This window comes from Lontra canadensis, unplaced genomic scaffold (genome assembly GCF_010015895.1).
Source record: "Lontra canadensis isolate GAN:19392208 unplaced genomic scaffold, GSC_riverotter_1.0 scaffold24, whole genome shotgun sequence".
NCBI lineage: Eukaryota > Metazoa > Chordata > Mammalia > Carnivora > Mustelidae > Lontra > Lontra canadensis.
Genome location: NW_022631018.1, coordinates 12,462 through 30,499, shown reverse-complemented (window position 1 = coordinate 30,499; position 18,038 = coordinate 12,462). Strand labels below are relative to the sequence as shown.

At 37.5% G+C, this 18,038-nt stretch overlaps 1 protein-coding gene across 1 annotated transcript in view; it reads right to left on the bottom strand.

The window, feature by feature from the left end:
• RASAL2 (RAS protein activator like 2) overlaps window positions 1-16,350 on the bottom strand; it is a 163,693-nt gene extending 147,343 nt beyond the window's left edge. The window contains exon 1 of the mRNA XM_032862574.1: window positions 16,228-16,350. The gene's annotated coding sequence lies outside the window, so the exon portion shown is untranslated. The remainder of the gene's footprint in view (window positions 1-16,227) is intronic.
• Window positions 16,351-18,038: the final 1,688 nt, after the last annotated feature.

The following is an 18,038-nucleotide window of genomic DNA, read 5'->3' as shown; positions in this document are numbered from 1 at the left end:
ATTGTACTTGATATTTATTGAGTACTGTTAGTGCCAAACATGCTTGTTTGTTTGGTTTTCGTAAATAAGTTCTTAAAATGCTGCATGAAGTTTCAAAGACAGAATTCATTCATCACTGGCTTCTCCTTCAGCCAGCACATGACTGCCACCCTGAGACTTCCCTTCACCAATATTCTGGAGATTCTCTTTTGTCTTCTTCTCACCTTTCTCAATTTACCCCTTCCACTAGTTGACAGATACTTCAGCCTGGAATACAATTTCGGGTTAGAAATCACACGCACTTGGAAGTTTATGGGATTCATACCCTTATAAGAGAGACCCCAGAGAACCCCCGTGCCATCTTCCTGCCGGGTGAGGATACAAGAAGTCAGTGGTCTGCAACCCACAAGAGAGCCCTGAGCAGACATCACGCCTTGGACCTGCCAGCCTCCAGAACTGTGAAAAATAAATGCTTGCTGTTTAGGCCAGCCAGTCCATGCTACAGCAGCCCGAACCAAGACAAGTCCTATACCTGAAGGTATTAGGTAGGCATAGATACAAGAGAGCAGTTTTAAATTTATTGCTAATCCTTGGAAAAGCTTATGAAAATAAAAGTGTAATTCTAATTTTAACCGAAGCAACACATTTAGTTGTAAAAGCTCATCTTTCACCTATAACCCCATGTTATATCACTGACATCAAGCCTTATTAGAGGAGGCCAAATTTTCTCCTCATTCACAGTGTACCTGCAGTTGCTTTTTTGGGAGGCTTATCTAGAACTTTTTAGCTTGCGGTGTAGTCCAAGGTTATTTTTATCTAATTGTTACGTGCACGGCCAATGATATTCTGATGTTTTAAATGCACTTTTCTATCTCATTTTCCTTTCAGTCACAGTCAATGAATTACTTCAATGGCTCTCGCCCCAGTTCATCAGGCTTCTAATACATACATCTAAATACTTCTCTACAATTCCTACTTTTGAAAATTAATTATAAAAGATTTGTTTAAATATGGTTTTGACTCTTTGATGGCACTACTCTGATTAAAGTGAGAAGGAAAAAATCAAAAGGCCTTTAAGGGAAAAAATGAACTGAGATTAATAATCGTTCTTTATTACCAGCTCTCTTTCTTTCTAATTCAGTCTTTTACTTCCTTTCTCTTATGAATTCAACTTCTTTTTACTCTTTTCTACCTTGAATTTTTCCCGTTATCCTCTACTCTCTAGAGTTAGAAAGAATATGTCAAACACAGACAAAATACAAATTTTTATAAGCAGATAGAAAAAAATGAAATAGATGGAAATTTCCTGTTGTACTACGTTAAATATCAATTAAAGTGGCGAAAAAGTTAACATTCAAATTTCTGAAGAGGAAAGACAATGGGCTGTAGATTTCAGAGAAAAGTAAGTAATCAAAACAATTCAGCAAACACAACACCTTAATGAGAAACCTAGGAACTTCTCTTGTTAAGTATGGTTACTGTAGAAATCAGATGACAGGTGGGTGTCGAGGTCTTAACAAAACATTCTTCATCCCTGGAGGCAGCTCCAGTCTGTTTTGGACACAAACCCAATGAGATTTTCCACCAATCTGATTCATAAATCCTTCTGTTTGAAATATAAACTAAAATGGCTTTGGTAAACAGCTTAGTCAATCCTGGACTACCAAAAATGGGGGGGGGGGCGTGGTGAGGGGGGTGAGAAGGTGAGAAGAGGACACAAGTGAGAGACCAACTGAAGTAAGCAATGTTTAGTTAATTTTGCTCAAAGTATCTGAATCATATATTTTTCTTTTGGAAAAGGTTCCATGGCAGCCAAGGGCCTAGATTAAATCCCCAAAATAAATCTCGAGATGTATTATAAACAACTCCATCCCCATCTTTCTACCTCTATTATGGAACAGAATGATGAATTACGACTACACGTTAGAAGAAAGGAATTTGCCCAATTGTGTAAGTAAAAGTAGAAAAAAACAGAGGAAAGTCATGAGATACAGAAGCAGGATGTTTCCTAACACGTCGCATGTCAAATTTCTTTACTGGGTTAACTTAAACCCATCCAAGCAAACTGAGAAATATAATACCTACTCTATTACGTCACTGGTTCCATGATTTTGTAAGAATCAGAGAGAAGTGAAGTTTGTCTCAAATCAAAATTTATGTTGTTTGTCCTGCATTCCTCTTTCAAATCATAATAAAAATCTCATTTGATAAGGAAGCTGAGGCACAGTTAATGATGATGAGAAATGGAATCTGAATCCAGGTTGGGGCAACTTCAAAGCTTGTGCCCTTTCCAGTGCCCCACAAGTGCCTCTGATAAAGGCAGTCCTTCCAGAAAGAACAGAGAGTTCTACTCACAAGCATGAATTTTCTTTCTTAAAGCAATAAACCCTCTGTCTGTGAATTAGCTGCTAAATCTGCTTGTGTGCTTTTGATATGCTTATTAATCACTTAAAAACCAAACTCCAACAACAGCACGCATGCATGCTATCAAGCTCAAATGCGGCGAAAGAAAAGGTCATTTTCTTCCATTAAAGGAATTTATTTTCTATTACCGTTCTGTATAGAAACATGAACATCTCAAATACAAGCTGTGTACTACTAATAAAACCTTAAAAAGAAGCACAGATACCTTGTGCACTAGTAAACAATGATGTCAACAAGCAGCGCAGAGGAAGAGTTTACATCAGACATTAGCAAGCAGGCACCCTGGATGCTGTGACCTGCTAGCTCGGACCATTGCAGTTACCAGCGTCGCACTCACCAGAACCAAGTTGCAGCCGCAACTGCTTAGAGTTCTTGTTGCTGCACAATGGTATTTAGTAAGTCTCTAACTGAATTCATAAAATATTTCTCTGGAGTGGATGTGGTTTTCCCTACAGGAAAAAGAAGAACTTCCCACATCTAAAATGAAGCAGCAGCAGTCCTGTCGGCTAAGAGGTTCCAAGCTAGTAAAGAAGATAACCTACCAACAATTTGCTGCAAACATCAAGGACATACATTCAGCATTAGAGGGACAAAAAGAGCGGTTGGTTTCTCAGATGGAAATAAATGCTGGTGAATTCTGATTAGTGGAATGAAGAAAAAGACTGCCAAACCCCAGGACACACGGGATTATCATACATGCCCCCAACACTGAGGAAATAATAAAAAGTAATTTTCCCAATATTGGGGGGAAAAAAAAGAAATAATATCTTAACATGAGGTTAACATTAGACAGTAATCCAGATTCATAAAGTGGTGGTTTGAAATACAATAGTTATCCAACAACCCTAGTTCATATTTTATTTATTTAGTTTTTGTATAGGTCACTGGCAAATCTGTAATTTGAAGTGGGAAGCTAGGACCATGTTAAGAGCTGGAAGAGGATTATTTTGTTAGCCTAATGTGACTTATTAGGCTCATCACTAATACTCCTTGGAAAACTGTGAAATGAAACAAAATAAAATTACTTATAAGTAATTTTTCTTACTAACGGTCTCTGAATTCTCATTATCCAATGTTACAAGAAACATAATAAAAAATAATCCTAACTAAGGTAAAAAACTGCATTCTCCAACCTTATATGAGGAAAGGGTTTCTACGGGAGATCTATACAGAATTAATTCTTCTGTATTTTACTATCGTGGTCTTTGGGTTTTGAATTTGTGAGAAGAAATATAAACAAAAATGATACATTAAATCATAAGCACAGCATTTATGATCCCCAGAATACCTGTTCCCCAGCATTATTTCAGTTAGGTCTTATTTAACGTAGGGGTAAAGAGAAGAAAACATCCTTTCTAATATTCCTAAAAAATCCAGTAGAGTTCCTTTTATAATCATCTAACATAAAAATGTCAAAGAGTTTCTAGTCCTCTTTAGTCAGAGTCAATTTCTCTTCTTTACTGCAGATAAATAAAAACTAAGCTGTTTTAATGGTCAACTAAATGACCTGCTACAAATTCGTGACTGGAGAATGAGACGAAACCCAGCTAATTTTAAAGCAGTGTATTTTAGTAATGCCAAGCTCACTGGCTGGCATCAATATAACATACCTTTCCAGTTAATTGTCTAAGATTTGAATTCATTGTTTTCCCTGTGTTTGAAATTCAACTTAAAGAACTGAACTGTCCCTTTCAGGATAGGTAGGTTTCTTCTTTCCCTTTTTCTCTCTCTTCATCTTTATTAAAGTTATGAGTATTTCTGTCATTATTACTACTTAAGAATACCAACCCATTCACTGTATTAAAAGTTAAAAGGTTAGGGGCACCTGGGTGGCTCAGTGGGTTAAAGCCTCTGCCTTCCGCTCAGGTCATGATCCCAGGTTCCTGAGATAGAGCCCCGCGTTGGGCTCTCTGCTCAGCAGGGAGCCTGCTTCCTCCTCTCTCTCTGCCTGCTTCTCTGCCTACTAGTAATCTCTGTTTGTCAAATAAATAAATAAAATCTTAAAAGTTAAAAGGTTAAAAAGGGTCTGATAATGACGAGTTTGTCTCCTTCACATTCTGACCCACCGTGTCCCCGGTTTTCTCCTCAGAAGCAACCACCGCTAAAGCTTCTTCTGTATGTTCAAGGGTTACTTACACACACACACACACTAATATATACTCATACACAGTTATATGCATATGGCATTTTTTTACCCAAATCATAGAATAATATACACGCATTTCTGCACTTGCTCCCTGCCCCCAACTCCTTAATAATGTATCTTGGAAGTTGTTTCAAATTACTACACACACAGAGCTATTTTATTCTTGATAGGGGCATGCCTCATAGTCCATCATGCAGATTTAACATGAGTCATTTAAATCATCTCCTACGGATGGCTATTTCGGTTGGGTCTGCTCTTGTGTTATTATAAACAAAACTATTAGTTTCACAAGACTTGTTAATATACATGGTAATCCCTAGCCCTCCTCTTCTAACACTGTTCCTTCCCCAGGAACAGCTACTTTTATCTCCTTTAGCCTGTTCGTTTGGTAGTTACCATCAAATCTTTAAATAATATGGTTGTATTGATAGTTACAATTTTTCCCATTTTAGACATCATTTTTTGACTTTCCTCTAAGGAAGATAAGAATTTGATTCTTTCCTCTATTACTACCCTAGAAGGTGCACAGATACTTCCTACTCTCTCACAGTCCCTATTTAGTTCCATAGTAATTTTGGTAAGGATAAGCAATATTGTGACTACGTGTGCTATGCAGAGTGCAGCCACACCATGAATCCTACATAGAATACATCCCTGCAGGATACATAGGATACAGGATACAGGATACAGGTCAGGAGGAGAGATCCTGAAGGCAGACTGCCTGGGGTTCAAATCCTATCTTTGCCATTTGTTAGCTGCCTAGGTATTTAGACAAGTTACTTAACCTCGCTATGCCAGTCTCCTTACCTATAAATCAGTACCTTGTAGATTTACAAAGATTAAAAAATTAGTATATACAAAGTGCCTAATATGTAGAAGGTGCTATACAACCATTCTCTATGTCCTGAACTACATTTTTGTTTTTCCTGTAGTTGTTGCCTGATTATTATTCATTTGTTTAAATTTCCATATGCTTATTGTTAATTCAATCCCAAATTTGCTTTAATCCTATTTTTGTTGTTTAAATTCACTCCATTATATCACTTTTGTCTTCTTGGAGAAGTCTTTTCTATAGCCTTCTGACTACTGTAATCTGAACTGGCTGTCCTCATTTTACAGCTGGTATTGTTGTTTATTTAACTCAGCTCTCGCTATAGTGTTTTCCTAAGGGGGTTCCTTTGTCTTCTCCCTTGTGTTGGATCTCTTATCCTATATTCCACATCCTACTCACTCCTGGTGAAGAATAGATTCCATTAGCTTTAGGAGAAATGATGTGTAGGAGGTAATTTTTTGTTTAAATCTTGTATGCCTGAAAATGTCTATTTTATTCTCATGTGTGAGTAATGGCTTATAGCTAAACATAGAATTCTAAGTTGGAAGTTATTTTCCTTCAGAAGTTTGAGGACACTCCTCATTGTTTCCTAGCTTCTGATGTTGCTGAAAGGAAGTCTTAGGCCATTCTGATTTCTGATCCTTAGAATATAATCTGTTTGTTCTTTCTTTGGAATTTTGTAAGACTGTCTCTATGTTGGGATGCCTGGGTAGCTCAGTTGGTTAAGCGTCTGCCTTTGGCTCAGGTCATGATCCCAGGGTCCTGGGACTGAGTTCCACATCGGGCTCCTTGCTCAGGAGGGAGCCTGCTTCTCCCTCTGCCTGCCACTCCCCCTGCTTGTGCCCTCTCTCTCTTTCTCTTTCTGACAAATAAATCATTTAAAATATTTAATTTTTTAAAAAGGGAAAAAAAGACTGTCTCTATGTCACTAACAACAAATTAAAATTGAAATTTCCCCCCAAAATGTGACTTGCCATAGGAAGCTCTTTCAATCTGGAAACTCTCATCTTCAACTATGGGAAATTTTCTTGAATTACTTTGCTAATGATTTCCTTTCCTTGTTTTTCTTTTTCTGGAACTCATTGTTTTCATGTAGGACTTCCTAGACTAGCACTCTAATTATTTTATCTTTTTTTCCCCTCTACTTTCTGGGATATTTCCTTATTTTCATCTTTTAATCCTTCTATTGAGTTTTATTTGTTACAATTTTTTTCAATACATGGAAGCTCTTGGGCTTTGTATCGCATTCAGTTCTAATCTCATGTATGTAGTGTTTTATCTGATAGCGATGCTTTTTCTTTACGTTTTCTATTCCCTGCCTGTCTCTGTTCCTCCAAGTTTCTTTTTTCCTTTTGTTTGTTTTGGTTTTTCTCTTTCATGTTGGAGGCTTTTCTTCAGATGTCTACTAGTGTTGGGAATGTCCCTATCGTGAGATCTTTCCTCTTAGGATGGTTAAAATCCCCAAACACTACTCTTCCAGTCTTTTGCCTGAAGGGTAGGGGCAAGCGAGGAAAGACAGATGGAGGGGTCTCATCATTCTGTCTGCAGATGCTCACTTAATTTCCTTGTATTTGGAAAGTGTTCTGTACTCTCAATTTTGCCTGGTATGCCCCAGCCCAGAGACTCTTAGGTTCCCGCCCCGACTCTCCCTGGGGTGGGGCGGAATTAATCTACAGTCTTAGAATAGAGGCAGGGGTGGAAAGAGTAATTGCTCAGTGGAATGGGAAAGAGGAGACCTAGGGATCTACTTCCATTTGTTCCTGATACCAGCAATTCCTGAACTATTTAAAGATTCTGTAGTGAAAATCAGGTTTGTTCTTAGCTTTCTTCATTGCCAGACTAAGATTCGGCTTTCTCAAGTCAGCTAGGTTATTTATCACATTCCGTTCGCTTTTCAGCTTTCAATTTATTGTTGTTATTATTATTTCATTTGGTTGCTCTCTTCTCCCTCATTGGCTTTACCCTTCAAGGACCATGTCTTTAAAAGAAAATCCCTTTACTATATAGTTATCATGGAGTTTCTGGAAGGAATAAAATTAGATGCTTATGTTCAAACCACCTTTTTATTCCCAGAAGTCCAAAGTCATTCTTGAGTGCTCATGCCACTCAGTCCTCCTCCCCCACTCAATTCTCCAACCACCACTCTGGTGTGCTATGATTAATACTGCATTAGGGCTAGTCCTAAGAGGCCGCTCGCCTGGGCATCACATGGTAAGAGGATTCTACTCAAGCACTCTTGGGCATGGATCACCTTACAGCTTGAAGGTAAAGGCCAGGTTGTATTGAGTTGCATGTACATGGGGCTTCTCACGATGTGGGACCAAATCTGAAAATTCTAGCCTGGAATTCTAGATTGTTACAAAATATATAGTCAAGGTGGAGGCACACAACCTATTTTATTTTGGTGTGTTTAAAAAAAAAAGTTTGTTAGAGACTAACTTAAATATTAAGACATCAGATACAGTTTTGTAATAAACCCAGCAAGCAGCTGGTCCACAACTCAGTGTTGACTTCTGTCCTGGTTTCTCTTTCTTCGCCTGGTCTTCTGGCTTTACAACAACCCTGACAATAGCCTATACAAATGACCTACACAAATCAGAAAAGGAATCTCTCATTTAGGAACTTTCCTGCCCTCTGCTGGAAATTTTATGAAATAACTACAAATCAATGCCCTGAGCCTCCCCTGGTCCTTGGACAATTCCAAGGAGCAGTGCGTTGGAACCACCTTCATAGAAGTGAACAAATCTCTGCTGTACCAGAATAAGGATGGGGAAGAGGATAAAAGAACAAACTGGGAACCCAAACTTGCATTTACAAGTCGAAAGGAACTGTGATCTAGCACCTTGACTTAAAATGAGAACTGATGTCCCCAGAGAAAAAACTGTTCTACTCATCTAAATCCAGCTCATCAGAGTAAAATAAAAAATTGGCTTTAGTAGGTTAGCCTGAGAACTGAAGAACTAGTTTTTATTTTATTCCTACTAGTTTTGAGTTCTAAATAACTTCCCAAAGAAACCTAGGAACGTGTGAAAAAGTAACTGACAGTGTGGAATTCAGTTGGCTAACAAATGCAAGCTACCTCTTTCCAGTGGACAAACCTGATTAAATCAGGTTGGCAGGCAAGTCGGTTCTGTTACGATGCTTGTATTGAAAATGTGAACGTTACGCCACAAGTGACATAACAGGGCACAACCTGTGATTATGTGAATTTGTTTGTTTATGCATGATTTCGTCTGTGAGAAACGCTAGGTGAACAAAGAACAGTGTGCCCAGCTGAAGCAAGCCACAGAGGAACACACAAAATGCTCGGACACGTCATACTTCAAACCCCTACCAGCTACCGCACTTCACCTTGTGTGCCACAAGCCACGCTCTTCCACGTCTAGTGGGACAGCAATGTTCTATTCAAGTGCCCAAAACCCCTCTTCCCAACACTTCATATCAACTTATAAATTATTCTGATGCCTACTGCCACAAGGAAATTTCTCAGTTTTTTTTTCAAGGTAAAGTACTATATTTATTGTAGTATTTATATATTTTGCAACCACTTAACACATGTAAAAACGTGCAACCATTTTTATCTAGTTTCCATCCTTTTTAATGTGTCATTGACCAAGTTTTTTAGTATAGTGCCTCTGATCCTCTTCTTCCCTAGGCCCTGTGATTTTTATTGTGCAATTTTGCATAGTGTTGGGATTTTTAGAAATACATATGCCAAATTATAGAACTCACTGTATGTGGCTATTTTAACCTAGAGTCAAGCCCATTCTTCGAGAATATTATCATCAGCATTACCTGCATATCTTAGAGAATTTTACAGACTTCAAATAATTAATGTATACTGGTTCATGGTTTTTAAGAAAACTCAAAACTACCTAACCAAAAGCTTCCAGGGACATATTCCAGGGTCTTCCATCTTAATTATTCACGATATTTTTGATAATTCTTGAGCTCATTTGACCTTTCCTCAAAAATGTATGTATCACTGAAATCTAATTATAGAGTATAAGTATAAAGGCTAGATATTATGCAGCTATCTAAGCATGAGCTTACTTACTAAATGTTGGTGATAGTCTTAGTTTATTAAGACATTTCAAAAAAAAAAAGGGCTGCCATTATCCACCGAACTCTAACATTCTGAGCTAATAATATCAGGCTACTGATTCTTTTTCATAACAGTTTTGGTCATTTAAATATATATTACCCTAAATTGCAAGCTCTGACTCTATTGGTTTTATATAGATTAAATATATATTATAAATCCACTATATATTATGTCATATTATATATCATATACATATATTTATAAAAGTTTAGTATTAGTCCATTTATATTTATATTAGCCAATTTATATTACCCTAAAGCACAAGAACTGTTCTACTGGTTTTATTTATTTATATATATATATATATATAAAAAAAATACATTATATAATATTGTATTATGCATATTATATATATATATGTTTAATATTAGCCAATCTAAATATTGAGTACTGTGCCATACACAGGAATTATTTATTGGCATTTTTAATTCTATTATTTGAAGGATTAAATGTAAGGATATATTTTTATATTAAATCTTTATTATTCACATGTCCCCCTCTTTCAATATTATTATTACCACCCTATTATTTACCCATTACCACTCTATATATTTACAGATGCTATATATTTCTAGCACCTTGAACATATCTCAAAAATTATCTAGATACTCCTAATAATGTCTTGGGAATAAAAAGAGACTCATCATTTGTTTATACATAAAGTTAGAACTGAGGCTACTTTAATAGAGAAAGAAGGTCAGAGTTAAAGCTAAGGTTTGAATAATCAGTATCCTCTAATAATTTTGATTAAAAGAGTTAAATTTTATAATAATTTTATAATCAGCTTAGAGAGGATATTCTGCTTTAATATTAATTTTCTTCAAAGTTGCCCCAGGTTTTTATCACTTCGGTTAAAAAACTGAGCAATCCATGGGGAGCATGGGTGGCTCAGTGGGTTAAGCCTCTGCCTTCGGCTCAGGTCATGATCCCAGGGTCCAGGGATCGATCCCTGTGATTGAGCCCTGCGATCGAGCCCCGCATCGGGTTCTCTGCTCAGCAGGGAGTCTGCTTCCCTTCCTCTCTCTTTCTGCCTTCCTCTCTGCCTACTTGTGATTTCTGGCTGTCAAATAAATAAATAAAATCTTAAAACAAACAAACAAAAAAACAAACAAAAACTTAGCAATCCATAGATACAGGGTTGGCTTTTCCTCAATGTTTTTCCAATTTGGTCCCTTTTTTAATGGTGGTATTTTAAAATTTTTGGCTTCTTCATTTACATAAACATAAAAATTGTGGACTTTGCCTCTAAAAGGCTTGAAATATTCTCTCCTAGGGTTTGGTAGTATATATCAAAGGCATACTATGTTAGATTATAATTTTTTGCATATTTATCAAATGCTTCTGGGTTTTGAGGACTCCATGATATGGAAGCATATTTACTTATCACAGACACAGTTTTTTAAAAATCTAGAGATTTTGTAAGTAAGACTATTGGGGAAACTTTATGATTTTATCATAATATAATAAAACAGAGGCATGAGACTCTGCAGTTTTGAGGTACCAGATGTCTGGCTTTGAATTTGCCAGTTCAATTTGAACCTTCTGTCTGAGAATTTAGAAAGCACAGAGTTATGGGTGTTTGGCATTTCCTAATTAATCCAGCTTTTTGGTTATGTTTATGTTTACATTATGCTTATCACATTTATGATGTTACCTGCAACTAAGTATTCTTGCTCATTTCAGGCTCAAACTTAGTTTTGCCCATCTGAGCATGAGAGCGTGAACCTTCCTGTTATGTCAGAGAAATGCTGTAAACAGAACGGACAGTGCCCAGCTCACCTATGTGCTATCCACCAGCCAGCCATAGACAATATACGGTAGTAGATACGGTTTCTTCCATCAATGTACACTTTACAAAAATGTTGCCCATTGCTCAGCTTTCCCCCTTCCCCTATTTCCCAGTGTTATTTGAAGGTATTTGATGGTTTTCTTTTTTTTTATGATTTCATTCATTCATTCATTCATTTTAGGAAAAGAGAGCAAGAGTGTGAGCAGGGGGAAGGGCAGATAAGAGAGAGAATCTCAAGCAGGCTCCCTGCTAAGTGTGGAGCCTGACATGGGCCTCGATCCCAGGACCCTGAGATCATGACCTAAACCAAAGGCAGATGCTTAACCAGCTAAGCCATGCAGGCCTTTTTTTTTTTTTTTTTTAAAGCTGAATTCATGTAGGTAACATTTACATTGAAAATTAAACTTTACTAATTCTAGTTCACGCGGTCAACTTAGATATCTCCCAATATTGTTAGTATGCAAAGATCCTAATATCTGAAGAAATAATTTCCTTTTGAAAATTAAGCTAATCATTCTTTGCATGGTTTGAATTTGAAAAATCTTTGATGAACAAATTAAAATCTGGATATTGTCACCAGGGTTAAGTAGTTTTTTCCAGGTTTTCTAAGTCTGGAGATGAGTGCTCTAGAGATGATGTTCATATGCCTTAAGAAAACATCTCATTTTCAGTGGAGAAGAATTTGGTGTATCAGAATCTGTGTCAAATGCCAGTTTATACATAAATTTTAGTACCACTCCCCACTCGGCTGCCTCATACCCCATACACACTTCTTTTCCCTGTTTCTGACATTTATTAGGTACTCAACAGTGTAAATTTGCCCATGTTAAACAACGTGTAAGGCACAGATATATGCCTTTCCATCTTTTTACATATATACTATTACATATATTTTTTTTTACATATATACTATACATATATTTTACACTATAAAAGTTCTTCCCAGATCTTTTACTGTTCTGTTTTAAATCCTCTTAAGTAGAGTAAAAGGGGCATGTTTAATGAGTGGGCATTTCTCCATAGATGACTGTCTCAGACCTGAAAACAAAATGTGTTCTATGATTTTACATCTGCAAAACCAGATCAGTGTTTGTGGTTCCTCTATAGAAGAAGAACAAAGAGAATCCAGAGCTTGCAAAGTACAAGAACCACGCAAGACCAGAAGGGTTGCCCCATACACACTTGATGCAACTGTCTTATTTGGAAACAAAATTCTGGATTTTTGTTCTCTTTGCCAGTGCTTCTTCATCTTCTTAACCTCTACATGTCTTTCCAGGACTTCATCTTCTACCTACATACATTTCCCTGGTGATTTCATTTAATCTCATGGCTTTGAATACCATCTCTTTGCTAAAGGTCTATAACTGCTATCTCCAGTCTGTACTTCTCTCTTGATTTCTACCTGGGTGTCTAATAAGACTATCAAACTCAGTATGTTCAAAATTGAGCTCCTGGTCATTCCCACTTTCAAATGTGCTCCTCCTAGTCCATCCCATTTAAGAAAAACAAGATCACAATTTCATTCCCCTAGCTGCTCTGTCCAAAATTCTTCACTCTTCTACTTCTTACATCCCACATCCAATCCAACAAGTACGTTCTGTTGGCTCTACCTTCAAATCCAGAATCTCGCCACTTCTCAGCCCTTCCACTACAACCACTGCGGCCCAAGTGCTAGCATCTCTTGTGTAGATTATTGCCGTGGCATCTGAACCGGTCTCTGAATTCTCATTCTTGCATCCTTACTCATACTAACTAGAGAAGCCAGTGGCTCCCCATCTCACAGAGCAGAAGCCAAAGCCCTTATGATGACCTCCAACACCATCATGATCTGCTTGCCAAAGAGCTCAGTGATGTCATGATCTACTACTCTCCCCCTTGTTCATTCCATGCCAGCATCACTGCACATACGCTGTTCCTGTAATACCTCAAGCATATTCCTACATTATACTAGCTGTTTCTTTTGGTGGAACACCTCACCTTCAAGTAGCCACATGACTTACTCATTATTTTACCAGATTTTTACTCAAATGTGACTTAACAAGAGGCATTCCTTGGTCACCTTAGCTAAAATTATACTTCCTTGACACTTCTTATCCCCATTCCCTATTTTATTTTTTTCTTTGTAATCATCACCATCTAGCATAGCATAAATTCCACTTACTACCTTGCTTATTATTGTCTGTTATTCCTCAATAGAATGTAAGCTCCACAAAGGGACAGATTGGTGTCTATTTTTTTCACTGTTATATCTTGAGTGCCTAGAACAGCATCTGGCACATAGTTGTCACCCAATAACTATTTGCTGCATAAATGAAAGGGTTTTTTAAAAACAAAAAATAGGGACGCCTGGGTGGCTCAGCTGGTTAAGCAGCTGCCTTCGGCTCAGGTCATGATCCTAGTGACCTGGGATCGAGTCCCACATCCGGCTCCTTGTTCGGCAGGGAGCCTGCTTCTCCCTCTGCCTCTGCCTGCCACTCTGTCTGCCTGTGCTCACTCGCTCTCTCTCCCTCTCTCTGACAAATAAATCTTTAAAAAAACAAAGACAAAAAATAAAGGCCACACAATATGCCACAATAACAACACTTACTCTAATTAGTCATCAATAATCTATCTTCCTAACTACGTAAGAATCTTCCAAAGGCAGAAATTTTATCTTACATCCCTTTTCATTCTTGGGGATTGGGATAGAATGTTATATATAATAGAATGTTACAGATACTCAGTTAAATACTTGAAACAGAAAATTTTGCCTAAAGACAAATTCCTAGGAGACAAAGGTAGAACAGAATAATTACCTAATTCAACATTAGACTGGCATGTAAGGAAGGATGGCTCTAAAAGTAGTCTTTTCCCCTCTGATACTTATGAGCCATAGCTTCCAGTGCTAATTTAGGACATCCACTCCAAAAATGATCATGGACATCATGAGTCTGGATGGCTACCACACTTGTAGTCAAGGACAGAGGTACAAGGTTGGCTCTGGACTAGACAACTTGGCCACTCATCTTAGTTTATCTCTGGGACAACCAGCATCTGGAATGGTGGAGATTTTTAAAGAATCACTATATAATTCTCTCTTCTATAAAACTGTTATAAATCTTCAGACTATGATTATACTTCCTCAAAAGTAAGTGACTTTTGTGGGCCAAAGTTCAAACAGTCAAAGGTCCCTGGAGAAGTGGCAAAGAGAGTCATCAACATAATATTACAAGTAATGACAGCAAAAGAGGTGAAAGAAGGTGACTCTGAGCCAGTACAAGCCACACAGAGCCTATATATGAAATACGAATAGGCCACAAAATGGTTACGTCCAGACAGGTTTGCAATGTAATTTAGGCTCACACCTAAACTGGTTTGAACACATGCTAAGGAAGTACAGTGGAAATAAGATGAGAGGAAATCTTGATTTTCCCAAGAATGAATCCTTGGAGAAAAGTGTTTGTTCACCTAATTTCTAGAAAAGTACAATTGTTACAGTGTAAGAAAATAATAATAATAAATAATGGATTCAGTTTCCGACCAAGAGTTCTGAGTTCCATTTAGAAAACGAAAAGAAATGAAGAAAAAGGCAAAACAACAACAACCCAACAAAACAAACAAAAAAATCCCCCAAACAAACAAAAAAAACCCAATCCAAAAAACCAAACTCCGATTTTCTTTTCTTTTCTTTTCTTTTTTTAAAGATTTTATTTATTTTATTTGACAGACAGAGATCACAAGTAGGCAGAGAGGCAGGCAGAGAGAGAGAGAGGAGGAAGCAGGCTCCCCGCTGAGCAGAGAGCCCGATGTGGGGCTCGATCCCAGGACCCTGGGATCATGACCTGAGCCGAAGGCAGAGGCTTTAACCCACTGAGCCACGCAGGCGCCCCCGATTTTCTTTTTTTTTTAAATGGCAGGATTTCCCTTATTTTTAAAGATTTTATTTATTTATTTGACAGACAGAGATCACAAGTAGGCAGAGAGGCCAGGCAGAGAGAGACGGGGAAGCAGGCTCCCCACTGAGCTGAAAGCCTGATGCGGGGCTCAATACCAGGACCCTGGGATCATGACCTGAGCCGAAGGCAGAGGCTTTAATCCACTGAGCCACCCAGGCGCGCCCAAACTCTGATTTTCAAAAATACAACCAAACTCACAGAGTGATCCATATTAAACAACATAGGGACAATAAATGATTCCATTTTATCTACCTATCAAATGTCCATGACTTAATGTCTAAGTTCACCAAGCAAATGATAATACAACAATGCAAAGCACCAAAGCACTCCCTACTTTTCATACTCTTTTATCATATTTAATCTTAATTATGTTTCTTTAAAATTACCTGACATGTTTAATAATCTAAATATCCACTGGTAAGCACACAAATCATCAAGTAGCACAGGAAAAAATGTTGTTCTGATATTGACATTAATTCCTTTGGTGTATAACAACTGAAGTTTTTTGGTTTTTTTTCCCCCATTTCCCCCTTCTGTCACCCACTCCAACCATGAATATAACTTACGTGGGACATGTAAAATTAGCTCAGCTAAATTAGCCTGATCCGACATTACATAAGGCAGCATCAGTAGCTGTGTGAACAGGACACAAACTACTTAATACCAAGTTTCAACACAACACTGGCTCCCCAATGACCCTCAGTGCTTCAACAAGATCGCTTAATGCTCTTTCAAAATTTAAAGCCAAGGAACAAACTCAGAAACAACACTTGACCTAGGAAGGGAAAGCAAAGGTACTAGCACTCAGATAAATTTTCTCTCTGTAAAATAACTTTGTCTCCACTTGGTTGTAAAGAACAGAACTTTCTAATGACTACTAACTGCACGTTAACATACTATAGTTCAACCTTCTTACTTAACAGGAAAAACAGGATGTTTTGTGTTATTCTAACCCTCAATAAGAAGTCCATAAATTACCAGATAAAAGCTAGGAATTTTTTCCTTTTATTAGCTTACCCAGTTTGGTGGTGCCCTCTGGTGGGTACTCAGGAAACTGGCCCTCGGAAGGGACACTGACGGTTCTCCTCAGGCATCGCCCTTTGGTGGAATCTGTCTGCTGCTCCTGTCCTCCCTCCACAGGTATCTAGAGAACCAAAAGAAAAGGAGATGAACCTTGCCATAACTACCTTCTGACTGAATAATATTTTTAGTTAATAAAGACAGGAGTGTGTAATCATTAGAGCACAGTAGACAAAGCGTAGGACTCAAGTAGTAACAGTGGTAAGATATTACCAATCCTTTGTCAGGAAGTATTTCTCTAAAAAGAAACCTGAAAGATCTGGAAAGGTGAGTATGTAAATTAGCTTACCTGAAGTACATACAAGTCATATCCAGGTGTGTACCTGCTTTGGGAGCTCTGAAAACAAAACACCCACACAAATAAAAGATTCTTTTATATCAGAAACTAGTTCGCAAGCTCCAATTCTGGCCACTGCTCAAGAAGGTAAATGGAAATCAAAGCCAACCAGAGAGACTTAGCTGCAAAACTCAATTTAAGGAAGGTTTTATTACATAAAAGGAATAAAATCACCCAAATTCTCTTCAATTTTATAATTAAGCACTTGGAGATAGTGAATAAAACACATTTCAGTGGAAACTTGTATAGCTACTTAGATAAAATGGCATATTTTCTTCTAAAAGTGAGATTAGTTTTTAAAATCCTAAAAATTTTTTTGCGGGCATAATTTCAGGAACATATCAAGTGTTGTTTGTATATATGAGCTAAGAACTATGAATGGAGCAAAAGCTCCCTAATACCAATAACTATCTTAAAACTTACTCGCGGATTATAATTGTAAAGTAATGCAATGACCTTAAGTTCCTTTTTTTTTTTTTTTTGGTAATATGCTAAAAGATTAAATCATTTTAGTTTCATGGTAGAGGGCAAAGACTTTTCACAAAGATATTTTACCAGAATTAACAACAGTATTGGTAACATCTTAAATCATTTGACAAAATGGGTCAGTAATTAAATATAATTCCCAATTTCTTCTGGTTCCAATATTGAAATTTCAACAAATTTCAATAGTAATGATTGGCACTGAGTTCTTACTTTGCTGAAGGCTAAGGAATTTATGTGTGTGACATTATGAGCAAGTCATTTTTATTATCATCCCCTTTTTACAGGTGAGGAATAATTTATTTCTCCAAATGATTACAGTGGACACATAGAGGACGGACATCAACTAATCCAGAAAAATTGGGATAATACAGGCTTAACTGTAATATGCCTCCTGCCTTGCCTCAGTAGCCCTACCCCTACAACTGGGGTCACAGGTATGATAGGAAGGGAAACTCTGTGTTATGGAGAATCTGAAGGGCAAAGTCCTAATATCTTCATAGAAACCGAAAGTTTGCACACTCTTTATAGGACCAAAAAAAGCGGTAACTATGGTTACCTCTTGCACATTTAGAAACCACAAGGCAGAATGAAGAAAGGTAAAATTCTAAAAAAGAAGGGGAGAGCAAATAATAGCATCAAAAGGACATGAACTCTTCCAAAAGTACTCTGGAATATAAGCCTTTACGAACAGGGATGCTGGGGTGGCTCAGTCGGTTAAGCTGCTGCCTTTGGCTCAGATCATGAGCCCAGAGTCTTGGGATCGAGTCCCGCATTGGGTTTCTTGCTCAGCTGGGAGTCTGCTTCTCTCTCTGCCTCTGCCTGCCACTCTGCCTGTTTGTGTGCTCTCTCTCTCTCTCTCTCTGACAAATAAATAATAAATTTTTAAAAAAGACTTTATGAACAGTAAGCTAAATCATCCATCCGT